Source organism: Mus caroli, unplaced genomic scaffold (genome assembly GCF_978045245.1).
Source record: "Mus caroli unplaced genomic scaffold, Mus_caroli_1 scaffold_15, whole genome shotgun sequence".
Taxonomy (NCBI): Eukaryota; Metazoa; Chordata; class Mammalia; order Rodentia; family Muridae; genus Mus; species Mus caroli.
Window position 1 is genome coordinate 48,959,215 of NW_028227270.1, and position 20,584 is coordinate 48,979,798.

Genomic DNA, 20,584 nt, shown 5'->3' on the forward strand with positions numbered 1-20,584 from the left:
GAGCCGCGGCCATCACGCCACCTATTTCAACTCCACAGGAGAAAGGCTTTGCAGCATTTTGGTGAATGGGAAGAACTGAGGCTGCGATCTGGACACACTGATGAAATCCTCAGAGGAAATGAAGTACAAATAAGCTTTAAGTGAATTGCTTCACCAGGGAGATTCATAAAGATTTTCTAATTGACTCTCAGCCATCGAGGTGACCCTAGGCCGTGTTTTGTGTAAATGAAGTCTGACCTCAAGCTGGCTCTGCAAACATGAGTGTCTTTGGGGTTCCCAGAACATTGCTCTTTGGTTATTCACACAACCTGATGTTACCTTCCAGCCACTTCTGGTCTCTGCCCTCCCTCCCTTTCTTAACGTGGCTCCTTGGGGGAAGTTATATGAAAGCCACTCTCCATAAAATAGACATCCAGCCCCAAAGGCTTCCAACCCGTGCGCATGTCTTTCTTTTATAGCTGGTTTTGATGAAAATGACCATGGCCTTCAAGAGCCTCCTATCTTGTAGGTCACTATGTCCCTGTACCTAGGCTGGGGCTTGTATCCTGACAGCTCAACAGGTGCATCAAGGAGCTCCTGGCCCACAGCTCAGCCCTCAGTCAGCTCCCCACCCTCTTGCCCTGCCTGGAGGCTGGGTACTTCTTGCTTCTCATTTTTCTGTTGAAGAAAAGAAGACAGCAGCTAGCTGCAGGGGCAGAGTTGTGACTTGTCTCTGAGAATCTAGCTCCTAATTCCTAGCTCTATTGAGCACACCAGGACCCAGTGCAGACAGGGACCTGTGATATTGGGTACTGGAGTCCTTTCAGTCTGGAGTTGCACTGTCATCTCTTGGTAAACATACTTGGGTCCAGACACAGACCTCTGGGCTGCACAGACCTCTAAGAATCCAGAGGGCCTGTCTAACTTTGCCTGTGAGCAACAAGGATGCCCAATTGCTTTTCACATGCTAGAGACCTCTTGGTTCTAGAATTTACCACAAAAATATCCACACTGTGTCACCATGATGCAAAGTGCATAGGGCCTCGGGGGCCTGGACTTTATGGAGTCCTGGGTTGATGTGAGGCTGGAGCTGCTGTCTTCTTACTTGAAAGCACAATGTCATCCTTGGAGGGACAAGCTTCCATAGGGCTGGTGGCCACCTGCAGTGGACACTTTCATGGACCCTGGTTGGGGAAGTGAGACCAGGTCAGAGTTGATAGAGAAGCAAAGGAGAGAAGATCGGTCAGCCACTACAAGCCTGGGAAAATGTTGACAAGCTTGAATGCTCTGTATCCTGCCTGGCCATCCTCCCTTTTATATCTGAACATGCAGAAGGGAAGAAACACCCGAGGCTGCAGCTCCAATGGTTGGAGGGACAGTGCCAGTGACAGTGATGGATTGATGGTGATCATATCATTTGGACAGCCCTCATCAGAGTAGGATGCTCAGGACAGGACTCCTCTCCAGTGCCTGCCAACATCAGACAGGTAATGTCACCTCCCACACTGAGACAGGGCAGTGGGCTGAGAGAAGATATGGGCCTATCAGAGGGATCTCTCCCCGCTTTGCCAAACAGCAGCCATCACAGCCCTACTTTGTCATTTTTCTGTTAGAAGCCCGGGCTGTTCTGATCAGCCAGTTTGGACAAGCACTGCTTGCTTCTTAACCTGGACATGGTACTTTTACTCCAGGGCTGGTGCGTAGCTCTGCTGCTGTGTGTGGGCCCTAGGCAGGTTAGAATTCATGGTGTGCAGCAGCCAGAGAGGGCACATGTTTGTAGTAACCTTGTAGCATGATGAGCCACAAAAATTGTCCAAACTGTCAGACTTTACACAAAATGCTAATGCATATGAATAATGAGTACTGCCAGGTCCTTCTGTCCTGGCTGTTCTGGCCACTGTTGACACTGGATACACAGGGAGGGCTCATGAATGCCCCCACATTGCTCATGTATTCTATTTTTTGAATGGAAGCAGGGCTGATTTGAGCTTCAAATATAACTGCACAGCCATCTCCAGTAGAGGAGAGCACATGGAGCTGAAATTTCATCTCTTTATTTCAATGGTAATGGGAGGGGAAAGCTCTTCTGTATGTCCTGGAGAAACATCTCAAATAAGGTGAAATTACAGTGAGAGATCAGAGCTGCCCTTGGTCCAAGCCTACAATGTCGTGCTTTATTGTGTCTTGGCTCAGATAGCTGGAGGGTGACTCAGACTGGGAAGATAATTCACTGTGGTCTGTTCATCCTGAAGAGTGAGTTGGTTAGTTCTGGAGTTAAACAGGGTGGGCAGAAGTGAGACCTGTGAATTAAGGAAGGCTTGATAGCTCCTGGTTAACTTCCTAACATCCTTGTGGCAACTGTGTCTCACCTGCTGGTTCCAAAAAAGAAATGACAACATTCAACCCACCACCGAAGAGATGGAGGACAGCATTTTATCCTTGCTCCTCAGGAAAGGAGGCAGTGACTGAGAATTGAAGACCCAATCAGGCCGAAGAAAGAGATGCCCACACCATTGTTCCCAACAGCAAATTTAAAATACCCAGTATGTACCTTCCAGCTCATTTCAGCAAGAACACACTCAGAGTCCGTACAATCAGTTTGGGTCTTTGACACACAGGAGGAATCTGTAGTAAAATGTACATTTTTTTGTACATTTGTGTGTGTGTGTGGGGGGGGGAGATTGAGTGATACAAATGTATTGTGAGTGTTGTCTAAAGGATAAAGGAGAGGAAAACCCAGAGCCCTGGGCGTCCATGCTCAGGGATGCTTTGTGGGGACTGACAGATGTCAACAGCACCAAAACCCAGAGTGGTATTAATCGTCTCCTCCTCCCTTTCTTTGTTCAGTATTACATTTTCATAATCACCTTGGGGGTGAAGCCAAGTGGACATTTGCACTGTGATGATCTCCTCAGAGCCTATTCTGAGGGATAGGAGAGACACTGGAGCTAGGAAATACCTTCCATACGGATGAGGGCCTCAGTTTGATCCTCAGAACCCACGGTGGAAGAAGCTAAGTGTGATGGATTGTATTTCTCATCTGAGATGGAGATAAGACCTCAGAGCTTACTGGCCAACCAGACCAACTACTTGAAAAGTTCTAGGCCAATGAGAAACATTTTTTCAAAAAACAAAACAAAACAAAACACTGACAGTGACGGAATTGCAACAGCAAAGAAGACTGATCATTGACCATCACATGCACATACACACACACACACACACACACACACACACACACAAACATACACATAAATGTGTACACACAAACACACACACACACACACACCTGCTTTGAGATGCTTGCCCCAAAGCCTTTGGGATCAGGCTCTATGCACATGGTACTATGAAGATCTGAGTTACAGACTTGTACAACACAGAAGGACCAAACAACATTCATGATCCCTTAGCCAGACTGACCATGCAAACAAGCTGTATTGACTAATCTGAAGAAAGGAATTGAAGGGATCCCTTGTGGATTCCTATACTGAAGTCAGAGTGAAGATGAGAAGGAATGTATTCTTTTTTAATTTTTAATATTTTTATTACACATTTTCCTCAGTTACATTTCCAATGCTATCCCAAAAGTCCCCCATAGCGCCCCCCACTTTCCTACCCACCCATTCCCATTCTTTTGGCCCTGGCATTCCCCTATATTGGGGCATATAAAGTTTGCAAGTCCAATGGGCCTCTCTTTCCAGTGATGGCCGACTAGGCCATCTTTCGATACATATGCAGCTAGAGACAAGAGCTCCGGGGTTCTGGTTAGTACATCATGTTGTTCCAACAATAGGGTTGCAGATCCCTTTAGCTCCTTGGGTACTTTCTCTAGCTTCTCCATTGGGAGCCCTGTGATACATCCAATAGCTGACTGTGAACATCCACTCCTGTGTTTGCTAGGCCCCGGAATCGTCTCACAAGAGACAGCTATATTTGGGTCCTTTCAGCAAAATCTTGCTAGTGTATGCAATGGTGTCAGCGTTTAGAAGCTGATTATGGGATGGATCCCTGGATACAGCAGTCTCTAGATGGTCCATCCTTACATCACAGCTCCAAACTTTGTCTCTGTAACTCCTTCCCTGGGTGTTTTGTTCCCAATTCTAAGAAGGGGCACAGTGTCCACATTTTGGACTTCATTCTTCTTGAGTTTCATGCGTTTAGCAAATTGTATCTTATATCTTGGGTATCCTAAGTTTTGGGCTAATATCTACTTATCAGTGAATACATATTATGTGAGTTCTTTTGTGATTGTGTTACTTCACTCAAGATGATGCCCTCCAGGTCCATCCATTTGGCTAGGAATTTCATAAATTCATTCTTTTTAATAGCTGAGTAGTACTCCATTGTGTAAATGTACCATAATTTCTGTATCCATTCCTCTGTTGAGGGACATCTGGGTTCTTTCCAGCTTCTGGCTATTATAAATAGGGCTGCTATGAACATAGTGGAGCATGTGTCCTTTTTACCGGTTGGGACATCTTCTGGATATATGCCCAGGAGAGGTATTGCTGGATCCTCCGGTAGTACTATGTCCAATTTTCTGAGGAACCGCCAGACTGATTTCCAGAGTGGCTGTACAAGCTTGCAATCCCACCAACAATGGAGGAGTGTTCCTCTTTCTCCACATCCTCGCCAGCATCTGCTGTCACCTGAATTTTTGATCTTAGCCATTCTGACTGGTGTGAGGTGGAATCTCAGGGTTGTTTTGATTTGCATTTCCCTGATGATTAAGGATGTTGAACATTTTTTCAGGTGCTTCTCTGCCATTCGGTATTCCTCAGGTGAGAATTCTTTGTTCAATTCTGAGCCCCATTTTTAATGGGGTTATTTGACTTTCTGGAGTCCACCTTCTTGAGTTCTTTATATATATTGGATATTAGTCCCTTATCTGATTTAGGATAGGTGAAGATCCTTTCCCAATCTGTTGGTGGTTTTTTTTGTCTTATTGATGGTGTCTTTAGCCTTGCAGAAGCTTTGCAGTTTCATGAGGTCCCACTTGTCAATTCTCAATCTTACAGCACAAGCCATTACTGTTCTATTCAGGAATTTTTCCCCTGTGCCCATATCTTCAAGGCTTTTCCCCACTTTCTCCTCTATAAGTTTCAGTGTCTCTGGTTTTATGTGAAGTTCCTTGATCCACTTAGACTTGACCTTAGTACAAGGAGATAGGAATGGATCGATTCGCATTCTTCTACATGTTAACAACCAGTTGTGCCAGCACCATTTGTTGAAAATGCTGTCTTTCTTCCACTGGATGTTTTTAGCTCCCTTGTCGAAGATCAAGTGACCGTAGGTGTGTGGGTTCATTTCTGGGTCTTCAATTCTATTCCATTGGTCTATTTGTCTGTCACTATACCAGTACCATGCAGTTTTTATCACAATTGCTCTGTAGTAGAGCTTTAGGTCCGGCATGGTGATTCCACCAGAGGTTCTTTTATCCTTGAGAAGAGTTTTTGCTATCCTAGGTTTTTTGTTATTCCAGATGAATTTGCAGATTGCACTTTCTAATTCGTTGAAGAATTGAGTTGGAATTTTGATGGGGATTGCATTGAATCTGTAGATTGCTTTTGGCAAGATAGCCATCTTTACAATGTTGATCCTGCCAATCCATGAGCATGGGAGATCTTTCCATCTTCTGAGATCTTCTATAATTTCTTTCTTCAGAGACTTGAAGTTTTTATTATACAGATCTTTCACTTCCTTAGTTAGAGTCACGCCAAGATATTTTATATTATTTGTGCCTATTGAGAAGGGTGTTGTTTCCCTAATTTCTTTCTCAGCCTGTTTATTCTTTGTGTAGAGAAAGGCCATTGATTTGTTTGAGTTAATTTTATATCCAGCTACTTCACCGAAGCTGTTTATCAGGCTTAGGAGTTCTCTGGTGGAATTTTTAGGGTCACTTATATATACTATCATATCATCTGCAAAGAGTGATATTTTGACTTCATCTTTTCCAATTTGTATCCCTTTGATCTCCTTTTGTTGTCGAATTGCTCTGGCTAGGACTTCAAGTACAATGTTGAATAGGTATGGAGAAAGTGGACAGCCTTGTCTAGTCCCTGATTTTAGAGGGATTGCTTCAAGCTTCTCACCATTTACTTTGATGTTGGCTACTGGTTTGCTGTAGATTGCTTTTATCATGTTTAGGTATGGGCCTTGAATTCCTGATCTTTCCAAGACTTTTATCATGAATGGGTGTTGGATCTTGTCAAATGCTTTTTCCGCATCTAAGGAGATGACCATGTGGTTTTTGTCTTTGAGTTTGTTTATATACTGGATTACGTTGATGGATTTCCGTATATTGAACCATCCCTGCATCCCTGGGATGAAACCTACTTGGTCAGGATGGATGATTGTTTTGATGTGTTCTTGGATTCGGTTAGCAAGAACTTTATTGAGGATTTTTGAATCAATATTCATAAGGGATATTGGTCTGAAGTTTTCTATCTTTGTTGGGTCTTTTTGTGGTTTAGGTATCAGAGTAATTGTGGCTTCATAGAATGAGTTGGGTAGAGTACCTTCTGTTTCTATTTTGTGGAATAGTTTGTGAAGAACTGGGATTAGATCTTCTTTGAAGGTCTGATAGAACTCTGCACTAAACCCATCTGGTCCTGGGCTTTTTTTAGTTGGGAGACTATTAATGACTGCTTCTATTTCTTTGGGGGATATAGGGCTGTTTAGATCATTAACCTGATCTTGATTCAACTTTGGTACCTGGTATCTGTCTAGGAACTTCTCCATTTCATCCAGGTTCTCCAGTTTTTTGAGTATAGCCTTTGGTAGAAGGATCTGATGGTGTTTTGGATGTCTTCAGGATCTGTTGTTATGTCTCCTTTTTCATTTATGATTTTGTTAATTAGGATGCTTTCCCTGTGCCCTCTAGTGAGTCTGGCTAAGGGTTTATCTATCTTGTTGATTTTCACAAAGAACCAGCACCTTGATTGGTTGATTCTTTGAATAGTTCTTCTTGTTTCCACTTGGTTGATTTCGCCCCTGAGTTTGATTATTTCCTGCCATCTACTCCTCTTGGGTGAATTTGCTTCCTTTTGTTCTAGTGTTTTTAGGTGTGTTGTCAAGCAGCTAATGTGTGCTCTCTCTAGTTTCCTTTTGGAGGCACTCAGAGCTATGAGTTTTCCTCTTAGAAATGCTTTCATTGCGTCCCATAAGTTTGGGTATGTTGTGGCTTCATTTTCATTGAACTCTAAAAAGTCCTTAATTTCTTTCTTTATTCCTTCTTCCTTGACCAAGGTATCATTGAGAAGAGTGTTGTTCAGTTTCCACGTGAAGGTTGGCTTTCTATTATTTATTTTGTTATTGAAGATCAGCCTTAGTCCATGGTGATCTGATAGGATGCATGGGACAATTTCAATATTTTTGTATCTGTTGAGGCCTGTTTTGTGACCAATTATGTGGTCAATTTTGGAGAAGGTACCATGAGGTGCTGAGAAGAAGGTATATCCTTTTGTTTTAGGATAGAATGTTCTGTAGATATCTGCCAGATCCATTTGATTCATAATTTCTCTTAGTTTCTCTGTGTCCCTGTTTAGTTTCTGTTTCCATGATCTGTCCATTGGTGAAAGTCGTGTGTTGAAGTCTCCCACTATTATTGTATGAGGTGCAATGTGTGCTTTGAGATTTACTAAAGTTTCTTTAATGAATGTGGCTGCCTTTGTATTTGGAGCATAGATATTCAGGATTGATAGTTCCTCTTGGAGGATTTTACCTTTGATGAGTATGAAGTGTCCCTCCCTGTCTTTTTTGATGACTTTGGGTTGGAAGTCAATCTTATCAGATATTAGAATGGCTACTCCAGCTTGTTTCTTCATACCATTTGCTTGGAAAATTGTTTTCCAGCCTTTCATTCTGAGGTAGTGTCTATCTTTTTCTCTGAGATGAGTTTCCTGTAAGCAACAAAATGTTGGGTCTTGTTTGTGTAGCCAGTTTGTTAGTCTATGTCTCTTTATCGGGGAGTTGAGTCCATTGATATTAAGAGATATTAAGGAAAAGTAATTGTTGTTTCCTGTTATTTTTGTTGTTAAAGTTGGCATTCTGTTCTTGTGGCTGTCTTCTTTTAGGTTTGTTGAGGGATTACCTTCTTGTTGTTTCTAGGGCGTGGTTCCTGTCCTTGTATTGGTTTTTTTCTGTTATTATCCTTTGAAGGGCTGGATTCGTGGAGAGATAATGTGTGAATTTGGTTTTGTCGTGGAATACTTTGGTTTCTCCATCTATGTTAATTGAGAGTTTGGCTGGGTATAGTAGCCTGGGCTGGAATTTGTGTTCTTTTAGTGTCTGTATAACATCCGTCCAGGATCTTCTGGCTTTCATAGTCTCTGTTGAAAAATCTGGTGTAATTCTGATAGGCTTGCCTTTATATGTTACTTGGCCTTTTTCTCTTACTGCTTTTAGTATTCTATCTTTATTTAGAGCATTTGTTGTTCTGATTATTATGTGTCGGGAGCTATTTCTTTTCTGGTCCAGTCTATTTGGAGTTCTGTAGGCTTCTTGTATGTTCATGGGCATCTCTTTCTTTAGATTTGGGAAGTTTTCTTCTATAATTTTGTTGAAGATGTTTGCTGGTCCTTTGAGTTGAAAATCTTCATTCTCATCCACTCCTATTACCGTAGGTTTGGTCTTCTCATTGTATCCTGTATTTCCTGGATGTTTTGAGTTAGGATCTTTTGCATTTTACATTTTCCTTGATTGTTGTGCTGATGTTCTCTATGGAATCTTCTGCACCTGAGATTCTCTCTTCCATCTCTTGTATTCTGTTGCTGATGCTGGTATCTATGGTTCCAGATTTCTTTCCTAGGGTTTCTATCTCCAGTGTTGCCTCATTTTGGGTTTTCTTTATTGTGTCTACTTCCCTTTTTAGGTCTAGTATGGTTTTGTTCATTTCCATCATCTGTTTGGATGTGTTTTCCTGTTTTTCTGTAAGGACTTCTACATGTTTGATTATGTTATCCTGTTTTTCTTTAAGGATTTGTAACTCTTTAGCAGTGTTCTCTTGCAATTCTTTAAGGGATTTTTGTGCTTCCTCTTTACTGTCTTCTACTTGTTTACCAGTGTTCCTTTGTATTTCTTTAAGTGAGTTATTAAAGTCCTTCTTGAAGTCCTCTACCATCATCATGAGATATGCTTTTAGATCCGTGTCTAGCTTTTCCGGTGTGTTGGGGTGCCCCGGACTGGGCAAAGTGGGAGTGCTGGGTTCTGATGATGGTGAGTGGTCTTGGTTTCTGTTAGTAAGATTATTACGTTTACCTTTCGCCATCTGGTAATCTCTGGGGTTAGTTGTTGTCGTTGTCACTGTTTAAAGATTGGAGCAGAAGCTGTGTTCCACTCACCAGCAGTCTCAAAATCCTGTGGCTGGTGTTGTGGGTAGCTGGCGGGTGTCAGCCGACCCTGCGCTCTAGCTACCCCGGTGCTGGTCCGGCCGGAAGAGTGGAATGTATTTTTAATACATGATCAAAGACATTTTTACTGATTTTCTTGAGTAAAGTAGCAATCATACATCAAGGAGCACAACTGTAGGTGACAGGGACCTTCGATGTACTTCAGGCTTACAGTAGCATGACCAACACAGAAAGCAGAACTCTGCCTGACAAGGGTAATGAACACCTCCAGACTCTTTCTCTCTGGCTTTCAAAGGCCTTTGAATTGCACAGGGCATCTCTGACCTAGTTGCTATCAATAGAGGTTTTTGAATCTTGAGGGAAAGCAGAGGAAGTGCGTGGGGTTGGGGAGGGGAGACCCTTGTTGGAAGATCAGAAGTTCTCTGTGGGATTCTGGGACTCTACTCAGTCTGCGGGATTGCCCGTCTTTTTCCTGGGTCTACACTGTACTGAGAAGCCTCCTCAGATCTGACCTTGGACTGCATGTCTGGGTTTCTCACTAATGAAATGAATATTCACTGGGCTTATCACTAATGAAAGGAATATACTCTGGGTCTTCTTCCAGGGCATTGGGTTTCCAAGCAGCAAGTTCATGTTGAATTGAAATGAAGGGGCTCTAATGAGGAAATCACTGATGGAATGAACTGTGTGCAGGTGAGATCTGGTCCAGAACATGAGAACTTCATACATCCTGTCTTGTGATAACAAAGATGTGAGGGGGGGGCAGAGGGTGGGGAGAGAGAGACTTGGATACTTCTGTTCTGTGGTATCTGCAGAACTGAGCATGGCAGGATGATGGAGGGACCTCAAGCCTTGGGAAGAAGCAAAGAAACTGTAAGGTTGGTCTGAGATAGAAAAGAGGCCAAAAGAAGCCACTGTATGCTTGAGGAGTGGATGGATGTGGCCTGATGAGGCAGCCCCCTGTTCCCTATCCATGCTTCAAGAGTGCTAGCAGATGAGCCAGGCTGAGGAGGGAGAAGGTGCCCATCTTTGGTGATATCTGAAGGGTCTCTACATCAGCACGGCTCTGCCCTTGCCTGTTTTATGTTTAGTGTGGTAAGTTATAGAGAGACAGGTTAGGGTGTCCATTGTTTGTGGATGTGCTAATCACCTGCACAGAAATGCAACAGACACATTAGTAGACAACTTATTAGCACCAATTAGAAGCCACAAGGGTGCCATACAAAGAGATCAATGGTATCCCTAAAACAATTGTGGTTATTAGAAAGCATTAGTCACTCACTGTAGTTCCCATATGAACCATTGTCGTTGTGGTTGTGTACCAAACAAGAATCAACTCAAGTAAGCTAAGTTTATTCTGGATCACAGTTTGAGAAGATACATCCTGGTATGGTAGGGAAGGCAAGGCAAGGTGGCAGGAGCTTGAGGCAGCTGCTTAAAGTGTGTTGGCAGACAGGGAGCAGAGAGAGAATTGGATTGGAAGATGAAGTTGATTACAACCTCTAAGGCTTGCTCCTTAGTGCCTAATATTCTCCACAAAGGTCCCACCTGCTAAAGATTCTGCAACCTCACCAGCTGATAACATGCTCAAATATGTGAGCTCATAGGTGATGTCTCTATGAAAGCCACAGGTAGCCACCCATGTTTCTCAGAGAGTCGTGGTGATCTCAGAATGAGAATGTGTTCAGTTCAACTTCAGAAGTATCCCTAAAGTCCCAGTTCAGTTCAAAATTCTATGTCCATGTCTTTCTTGAGACTCAGAGAAAACACTCAGCTGTGTGTGGTGGTTTGAATGAGAATGGCCCTCCTAAGCTAATATTTTTAAAGATTTGCTCCCCTTTTATAGTAGAACTGTTTGGGAACAATTATGAGGTGTGGCCCTGTTGGAGGAGGTGTGCCACTGGAGATAGGCTTTGAGTTTTCAAAAGCTTATACCATTCCCAGTTATCTCTTGCTCTTGTGTTATATGTGTTGTATGAACTTGTGTACTCTCAGCTACTACTCCAGCAACATGCCTGCCTGCCTGCTACCACCGTCTTCACCATGCTGATCATGGATTCACCTTCTAAAATTCATCAAGCCCTGCAAGTAAATGCTTTCTAAGTTTTCTTGATCCCGATATCTCCTTACAGCAATAGAAAAGTAAATAAGACACTGTGCAGCCATAAAATTAATTTTTAAAATGTTACTAACTGCAACGTAAGTAGTGTAGTATAAACATTCTCATTCTAAAATGGAGAACATGGAGCATAGCAAAGAACCAGATGAAACTACAGCAGAAAATATCAAATCTTGTAGATCTCCATCCTGTCTTGGTACATACTGTACTGTGACATGAGCCCCAACAGTCCAGACAATGCGGCTCCTATAGCCTTTCTATTTGAAGGCCACAAAACATCTCTCTGGGGCTGATTTTGCTTGATGTCTTCAGCTCCTTGGCAGACATCCAATTGTCCCAGCATCTACAATATCTGAGAATATCTGTTTCATTTGAGGTTTTGCCTTTGTAGATTCATAGGCACTTCTTTCAGGGAGTCCCACCCTACTGCACCTTGTTTAGCCTCATCGCTTTCTAGAACCATGGTATAAACCTCCATGACTCTGTAACTCTCCTATTTTGCATGCTTGCAAAAACAGTACCATGTGGATAATTAGTTTAGGTTCTGCTGCTGGACAGTATGTAGCCAGGCCCCCTTTTCACCTCAGTTGTAGTATGCCTTTGAGTTCCTTCCTGTCTGACTCTAGGAAAATATTTCTCTTTCTTGAGGAGTCCTTGGAATCTTTTTTCAAGAGTTCTCTTTTCAAATGAACATTTAAAAAATGAATTTGCATTGCTCTACACTGTATATTTTGATGGTGGGTTCTTGCTCTCAAAGTACCTTCCCTGTAGGCCAAGTGTAGAATGTGAAGTTTTTGCTTAATTTTGCCGATGTCTTTAATAGGCACCTCCAATTTTGTTTTCTAGACTGTACATTCTCTGACATGCATTCCCTCACCTATTTGTATGTTTTTTCTCCTCTTTCTAAATTGTTTTTTTGCTTTGGCTTCTCATTGTAAACTTCACTAGACACAGTGAGCAGCAATCATGCCACAACCAAACCATTATGTTGTTTTGAAATTTCCTTGGCAAAGTTGATTAGCTCATTGCCTTTAAAAGTACCCAACATATGGAGGATACATTTATATACATTAATAGGGAGGATACATTAATATAACAGAATAGCTTTTGTCTAGTTCTAGTACAATCCTTGTGTGGTAGTTCATATTTTCAGCAGAATAGGATTTATAGCCACTTAGAAGATAAGCCTTTGTCTAGGTATTCCTGGGAGGGAATGTTTGCATCGGGTAAATTGAGGTGGGGAACCCCACCATGTCTCTTGGTGGCACCACTCTGTAGATTGTGATCTGGCTGAATACACGCGAGAAAGGAGCTGAGAACCAGTGTTCATTGTTTCTGACTTCACGATATTGAATGTGATGTGACTAGCTGCTTCATGATCCAGCTACTGTGATTTTGATGGACAAGACCCTTGACCTGAACAACAACAAACCTTGCCTGAAGTTTCATGGCCATTTTGACACAGGAAAGAAACGTAGCTAGTACCGTATGTTCACCTATGCAACCATTCAGCTTGACCCTGGTCGTGCACTTTCCAGTTGACATTATGGCTGTCCTCATTGCCTCCAGACTGGCTCAACAAGCACTGCCTACAGCATGCTAGAACCCTGTTATCCTTATCTGCTTTCTGCCCACAAACTGGCTCCAAAGGCCTGAGAACCACATCCCCAGGCTTTCTTTCTGATTTTTCTTTTCCACAGCAATAACCTCAATTCTGGGTACAGTTATTTTTGTCATAGCTGTGAACAAATACTGGAAAAGAAGAAATTTAAGACAGGAAATATTTGCTCTGACTCACAGTTCAAGAGAGTCCAGTGCATCATGCTGGGAAAGACACGGTGGTGCGAGCAGCTTACTGTGGCAGTGGAAGTGTAAGGCCTAAATCTTGTTGGCAGTCAACAAACAGGGGAATCAGGCTTAAAGTTCTTTTAGAACTGCAGTGAGCATGAGTACAATTATGTCATTTCCTAGGTGACACAACTTAGCAATGATCTACACAACATTTATATTGTGTTTAGCATTATAGGTAATTCAGTGATGATTTAAAGTATATGGGAGGATGAATTGCAATAGATTGGACTCAAATATTGCCCTCTTTTTTTTTTTTAATAGGGACTTGACCTTCTATTGGTTGGTACCAGGCATGGTTATAGAAATATCTATTGAGATACCAAAATTGTATGATTAAGGTGGCGTCAGTATCAATAGAAAATACATTTATTGTTTAGTTTTTTTCTGGGAAGAGAGACTCATTATCCAGAGAAAAGGAGAGCTAGTTTCTGCACATGTTATAGATCCCATTATAGGTCAAGCTCACACTGCTGACAAGAAAATTAACAGGCGATCTGGAAGATGGTGTCATGGGTAAATTCAGTGTCAGGCAAGCCCCTGTATGGTGGACAGCCATCAGGGTTGCTGGCAGACCAGGTAGGACCAGGTGGGAGACTGAGGAAGTAGTTCAGTGTTAACTCTGCCTCCAGGAAGCCCCTAAGACAAGTGTCCTTGGAGTGTAGCAGTATGGTGAGGGGCTTAGTGGAGAATAGGTCTTTGGGAAGGACCTATTATCAAGCCATAAAGTTATTAGAGAAAGCAGTCATTCCATATCCACCTGCACAGCTTTGACTTTCCACAGAAAGAACAGTCCTCCCTGGAATTAATGGGGATCATCTTTGACAGACTCTCCTCATTCCTCCACATCAATGGCAGCCACAATTGCTTCCTTTTTTATTCATGGGAGTATATATTTTTAATCGTCCTTCAGAAAAATCATTAGAAAGGGACAATTGAGTAACAATTAAGTTTGCCTTTAGAGCTGCAATTAAGCTCCATTCTCAGGCTTATCACAGGCTTCCTGTACTCTGACAGAGGCTGCCTAACTCCTGCCTGTGAGGTGTTCTGGTTGAGAAGCAGTGCCCTTAGAGACATAGGCCTCCAAGATCTTTCTGAGATCTTCCTGGAGTCTTAGGAGTGATATTTATGATGTGGGATGACTTCATGAGTGTCAACTCAGGTCCACATGCTGGGACCTGGGATTGGATAACTGTGGGCCCAGAGAAGAAGTCACTTATCCAGACTCTTCCTTTCTCTCACAGTGTTGGATAAGTGAGTAAAAGGTTACTACTCATTTCAGTATGATAATAGCACTGACTACTTATGTTCCTGGTGTGATGTGATGGCCAATAAAGGCAAAATCAAACTACTTACAGTCAATCCTTAGAGGTGAAATAGAGTGTGAACTGAGGCTGGCTCTCACCCTGTGGTCACCATGGAGGACCACAGCCAGCACAGGAATACAATGTGGTCTGTTTCATATGTGATTCCTTTTCCACATTGTACCAACATGCCTTGACATTAAAGCTGAGGTGGAAGAAAGAAACTGATGGATGCATAAATATTTTTGCAATTTACTTTTAATAATGGCTCAAACTCTCCTCTGGCCCACGACCTAGCCAAGGCAGTGGAAGAGAAAAGTTATTAGGATACGAGGAAAGTGGACCTACTCAGCAATATCTCTTTGGTGGCAAGATTGATCTTCTTTGGCAGCAGTTCAGTTCCATAGCAAACACCAGATATGAATCAGCAGCTTTACACTAGTACTCAAGGCAGGCAGATACCACACATGAACCAGCAGCTACAGTTCAGTTCTCAAGGCAGGCAGATACCACACATGAACCAGCAGCTATAGCTCAATCCTCTAGGCAGGCAGGCACTCAGCATGAACCAGGAGCTATAGTTCAATCCTGAAGAAACAACGAGACTCACAAGTGGCCTGAGTCAAGGCCACAGAAGTAGCAAGCTGCTGCAGGAACCTCATGAGCGGTTCTTGGGTGTTTCTCTCAACGGCAGCATAACCACAAGTTAAGCTCAACAAGGCTGTGTAAGGGATACCAATACATGCTTGTTATTAGGGAAGAATGGTGAGGTGGAGCAAACCAAACCAATGCTTAGTTCTCATCTCCCATAGTCTGTGGGGTCATATTTATACTCATCCCGGGTCCTTTCATGTGTTTGCTATATCAAAACCTCCTTTAACCTGTGTCTGCTTTAGGAAAACATTCTTTACTGTTTCTGCTTTAATTAGACATTCTTTCACCTGTGTGCCCAGCAAAACATCATTTGACATCATTGATTTTTCCAGGGAAAGTAGAAATTTCCACTTCAGACTCACATAGGACTACTCTACTGGAGAAATTCTCAAGACTGTACTTTGTGGTTTTCCCTGCTGAGTCTAATCTACTCCCATTATTCCTGTTTCCTTACCCATCTTTCTTCTTGCCATGTGTCTGGTCCATCTGGCCATTTCCAGAGCAGCTTGTGTTGCTTTAGCCATCAGACACTCAGGAAAGAGGGACTCAGAGCCACTGTGTTCACAGAAGCATCCTTTCTGGAACCATCAGAAGTCCAAGGGAAGCTTATCCTAGGTGGGTGTCCAGGTTACATCCTGAGTCCAGCTTCTATGTTGCGTAGTCTGTACTAGCAACTCAGTTGGTGTCTTTTATGCTGCTGGTCATATCTGACATCTTAAATGTGGAAGTCTGATAGTTCCATTTCCAGTTTTGAAGTCTTCCCCCCAGCAGTAAGGAGAAAGCCATATATATCAATGAACTCTGCCACTTGTTCTCATCTAGGGTCAAGACAAAGGAGTTGGAAACCATGTATTGAAGAACACAGAAGATGAATGGGAAGATGAGCTTCCTGGATGATGTTTCTTCCCTCTACCAGATTTCACAGAAGCATGAAGGAAAGACTTACAACAGATGTTCTACAAGCCAGAAACTAGACACATCAAAACCCAGTTAAAAAAAAAAGACATGTAAATTCATTGAAAACACCACATACTTGCCAACCACAACCAGAGAGGTGTTACAGTGCAGTAAGTAGCGGTGGTGGGGGATATGAACAAAGATTAGATCCAGTTTACTACCAGGTAATAGCTGCCCACCATATTCCAATGGGGCTTAAATGAGGATGTGGGGACTGAACAGGACTGCATTGAAGGCTGTGGTCCTGAATTCTGCAAGTGATCTTCCTCATGCATAGTGAACATCCTTCCCATGAGAATATGTTCAGACTGTCAGCATTTGTTTGCAGCCTAAAGTCTTGCTAGTAGTTCAGTGTTATTTAATATACATACAGACTCTCCCATCATCCCTTCAGAGGGTAAGCTCCTTACAGTTGAACAGTTACCAGAGGAGAAACAAAAGAAAACTGACTTACAGACTGAAAAGCTGGAATGGAGGATATCAGCATATGTCCAGAAGTAAAGGAATATCACACATAAGATGTATTTAAGGATCACAGTAATAACTAAACCAGAATCTAAAGAGAAGTTCAGGAGAAATTCAGTTACCCAAAAATAGCTCAACAATCGGAACACATGATCATGCATATTTTCTTGAAGGTTGCTGGCTGCAGAGAAAGAGAAAGTCCATAAGTCCATAACTGTATAACTCTTGCATTTTCCATTCAAAACCATAGTCATATGGACATTGTGAAGGTTAGTTTACCAGGCTGGTCTATATATAACCTGGTCACCCCTGAGCCAGAATTCTAGCCTTTGAGTGCTTGGGAGATTAACTTTCAGAGACTTACTTCCCAGGGGCCCTGGTATCATAATGCCCTGTAGCTCTATATCAAGGGGAAGTCTGTCAACAGAGTATACATTGAGCTTGAGATGGGTGGAGCCTGTCCATCCCCAGATGCCCTCAGGCCCTCTTCTCATTCCTTCCAGTGAAAAGTAATTGGCTTCATTGAATGGTACTAATTCCTTTAACAGCCTGTCTTTCCTGGGCTGGGAGTTAACACACTATCCTTTTCTGGACAAACTGAAACCTTTGCAGATCTTTCTGTTTTCACTAAACCTGATCAAAACACTTTCCTTACCCCACAGGCTGGGCTGCCTTGCAAATTGTTCTGTTAAATTAACAAGTCTTCTATGTTTTAAGCTTTCTCTCCCACAGTCTCATGACATGGGGGAAAATGTAGATATGCTCTTTTCTAATATGTAACAGGAATGGCTTCTAGTCCAACACCTAGCCACCCTTGTTCTCCTCTGAATCCCATATTCCTATTTGCATTGTCCTCTTTCCAACCCTCACAACAGTGACTCATTGAGCTATGCTGACAACATTCTAAGACATTCTTAGTTAAACTTTCCCAGATTCTTTCTGCAAGCCACTTTCTTTTTTTCCCAATTTTTATTAGGTATTTACTTCATTTACATTTCAAATGCTATCCTGAAAGTCCCCTATACCCTCCCCCTGCCCCCACTCCCCTACCCATCCACTCCCACTTCTTGGCCCTGGTGTTTCCCTGTAATGGGGCATATAAAGTTTGCAAGACCAATGGGTCTCTCTTCCCAATGATGGCCGACTTGGCCATCTTCGGCTACAAATGCAGCTAGAGACACGAGCTTTGGGGGTACTGGTTAGTTCATATTGTTGTTCCACCTATAGGGTTGCAGACCCCTTCAGCTCCTTGGGTGCTTTCTCTAGCTCCTCCATTGGGAGCCCTGTGTTCCATCCAATAGCTGACTGTGAGCATCCATTTCTGTGTTTTCCAGGCACTGGCATAGCCTCACAAGAGACAGCTATATCAGGGTCCTTTCAGCAAAATCTTGCTGGCGTATGCAATAGTGTCTGGGTTTGGTGGCTGATTATCGGATGGACCCCCGGGTGGGGCAGTCTCTGGATGGTCCATCCTTTCGTCTCAGCTCCAAACTTTGTCTCTGTAACTCCTTCTATGGGTGTTTTGTTCCCAATTCTAAGAAGGGGTGAATTGTCCACACTTTGCTCTTCCTTCTTCTTGAGTTTCATGTGTTTTGCAAATTGTATCTTGGGTATTCTAAGTTTCTGGGCTAATATCCACTTATCAGTGAGTGCATATGACATGAGTTCTTTTATCACTGGGTTACCTCACTCAGGATGATACCCTCCAGATCCATCCATTTGCCACTTTCAATGGCTTAAGTTCCAAGTGGTCACCTTGGGTGTTGCAATAACCCTATTTCTTTATAGCAATGATCTGTGTTGGCTGTTTATATTCTCCATGACAATAATTAGAATGCAGAGTCATATTAGCTCCAGTGTTTCAGACATTGGGTCCATTGCTTTCCATTCTTGTGAAAAATTACAACATCATGGCAGAAGGGAGGGGGAGGCAGGAGCTGCTCACCTCATAGTAACCAGGGATCTGAGAGAGATGCCCAGTACAAACTACGGCCTTCCAGGTCATAATCCATCAAGTTCCTCCTCCAACCAGATCCTATTTTCTGTTCCTTCAATGCTTTCCTGTAATGTGATCAAATTATGACTGCAATGGGCTAATCCATTGATGAAGGTTGAGCCCTAGAACCCAAAGGCCCAGCTTTTAGTACTGCTGTACTGGTGATGAATGCCAACACACAAACCCAAACACTCCGTCCTCAAGCCATAATAGAAAATATTCACAAAGATGCTAAGAGCAAGGAAAATTGCTAACACAGGAGTGAAAACTAGAGTTTTGGGTGATTTTGATCAGAACTTACAGTAGACAGAGGACAAGAGATCCTGGAGTTGGGAGAAGGTATCTGTCACGAATTCACTGTTAGAAAATTTGCACCATGGCAGTCAGGATAGGATGGTCATCTTGATCTCCATGCTAAGAAGCAATGGTCCTGCATGACAGCATGCAGCTGCAGAAATAATTTAATTGTAGGTGGAGCTATGGGGAATGGAAATATGTGAATAACCACTGGGCATTAACTGAGGAACCAAGAGCAAGGACTTATATAAGAGGAGGGCAAGTGTACATATAACTGTAATAGGCACTTCACACATGTGCACATACATACACACTCATGCACACACACACACACACACTTAAGTAAATAAATGCAGTAAAAAGCATTTAATTGAATTAAAAGTATATGCCACAACTGAGTGATGTGGATTCATGTCTGTATCATACCTAGCCACAGATCATCATGTGTTATAAGTAATTTCACACTAGTACACAGAGGATAGGTATTTACTGAGATAAATAATATTTTGCAGAGAATTTCTTTTTTCAAAACTGACACAAGAATACATGCAAAATCTGATAAATCCTTAATCTTGTTAGCATACTGAAACCTTAATTAAGAACCTGTCCCCTGATGAATTGTTCTAAATATTTACTGACAGAACTGATCTTAAGCAAGCTCTTGCAGAAAACAAAATATAGAAACAAACAACAACTTGGACCATGTGGTTGCTATGTTGCCAAAATAAAAACGCAAGGACAGTGCAAGCAACAAAAGTCATGGTCTGGTGTTTTTTGTTTGTTTATTTTTGTTTTTTGTTGACAAACAACAAACACCGTAAGTAAAATACTCTTGTGCAAATTCATTAGCATGCAAATGAGGCAGCACATCCTGACCAGATTATCAAAAGAACAAATGTACATCAAGACCTGAAATTCAATGCCTGTGTTTCAGTAGGATAAAACAATAGAAGAGAAGGTGGCATAATTGGGTATTAATTACACACAATGAGTTCCTGATGAAACTTAATGCCTATCTATAAGGAAAGTGCACAGCTCATGGAAACTATGTTTCCTACTATAGGGACATCTGAAAGAAGAGATAAAACTAATAGAAGAACTTGATGTGGGTCATCAGGTCTGACACTTCCTTGCTGACTCTGTTCTCGCTGCTGCAGCCCAGTGTATTCCAGTGACACAGGCAATCCAATACAGAAATAAAAATAAAGATGCTACAAAAATTGAAGAGAAAATAACTCTTTTCACTTAGCAAATATGTGGAAATTTACATAAACTATTAAAATTAATACATAAGTAGCCACTGAATTAAAGCTCAATATAAAACCATTTATTTTTTATATATAACAAACATTTATTTTATATATAATGAAATTAAATTTTTATAAAATATCAGAGATAGCAGATATTTTATGAAAGTCTAGATAGTGATTTACTTGTGGTTTCAGGACACAGAGAATGTGGCTCCAGTGTTCTTCATTTTCTCCTCTTTTTTTCTTGACTATATTTTAAAAGACGAAAACTACCCATCTCTCAGTAGCCATATCTCAGCAGGATTCAAATGACAGGCTGCATTTGAATCTATATCTTTGTTTACTGACCCCTGATCATAGCACCA

The 20,584-nt window shown here is 42.1% G+C and overlaps 1 long non-coding RNA gene across 1 annotated transcript; it reads left to right on the forward strand.

The window, feature by feature from the left end:
• The first annotated feature begins 9,938 nt into the window (after positions 1-9,938).
• Positions 9,939-16,171, forward strand: LOC147000892 (uncharacterized). The gene is made up of 3 exons (XR_015045384.1): positions 9,939-10,022; positions 11,325-11,417; positions 16,077-16,171. It is a non-coding gene; the product is annotated as an uncharacterized LOC147000892 (long non-coding RNA).
• Positions 16,172-20,584: the final 4,413 nt, after the last annotated feature.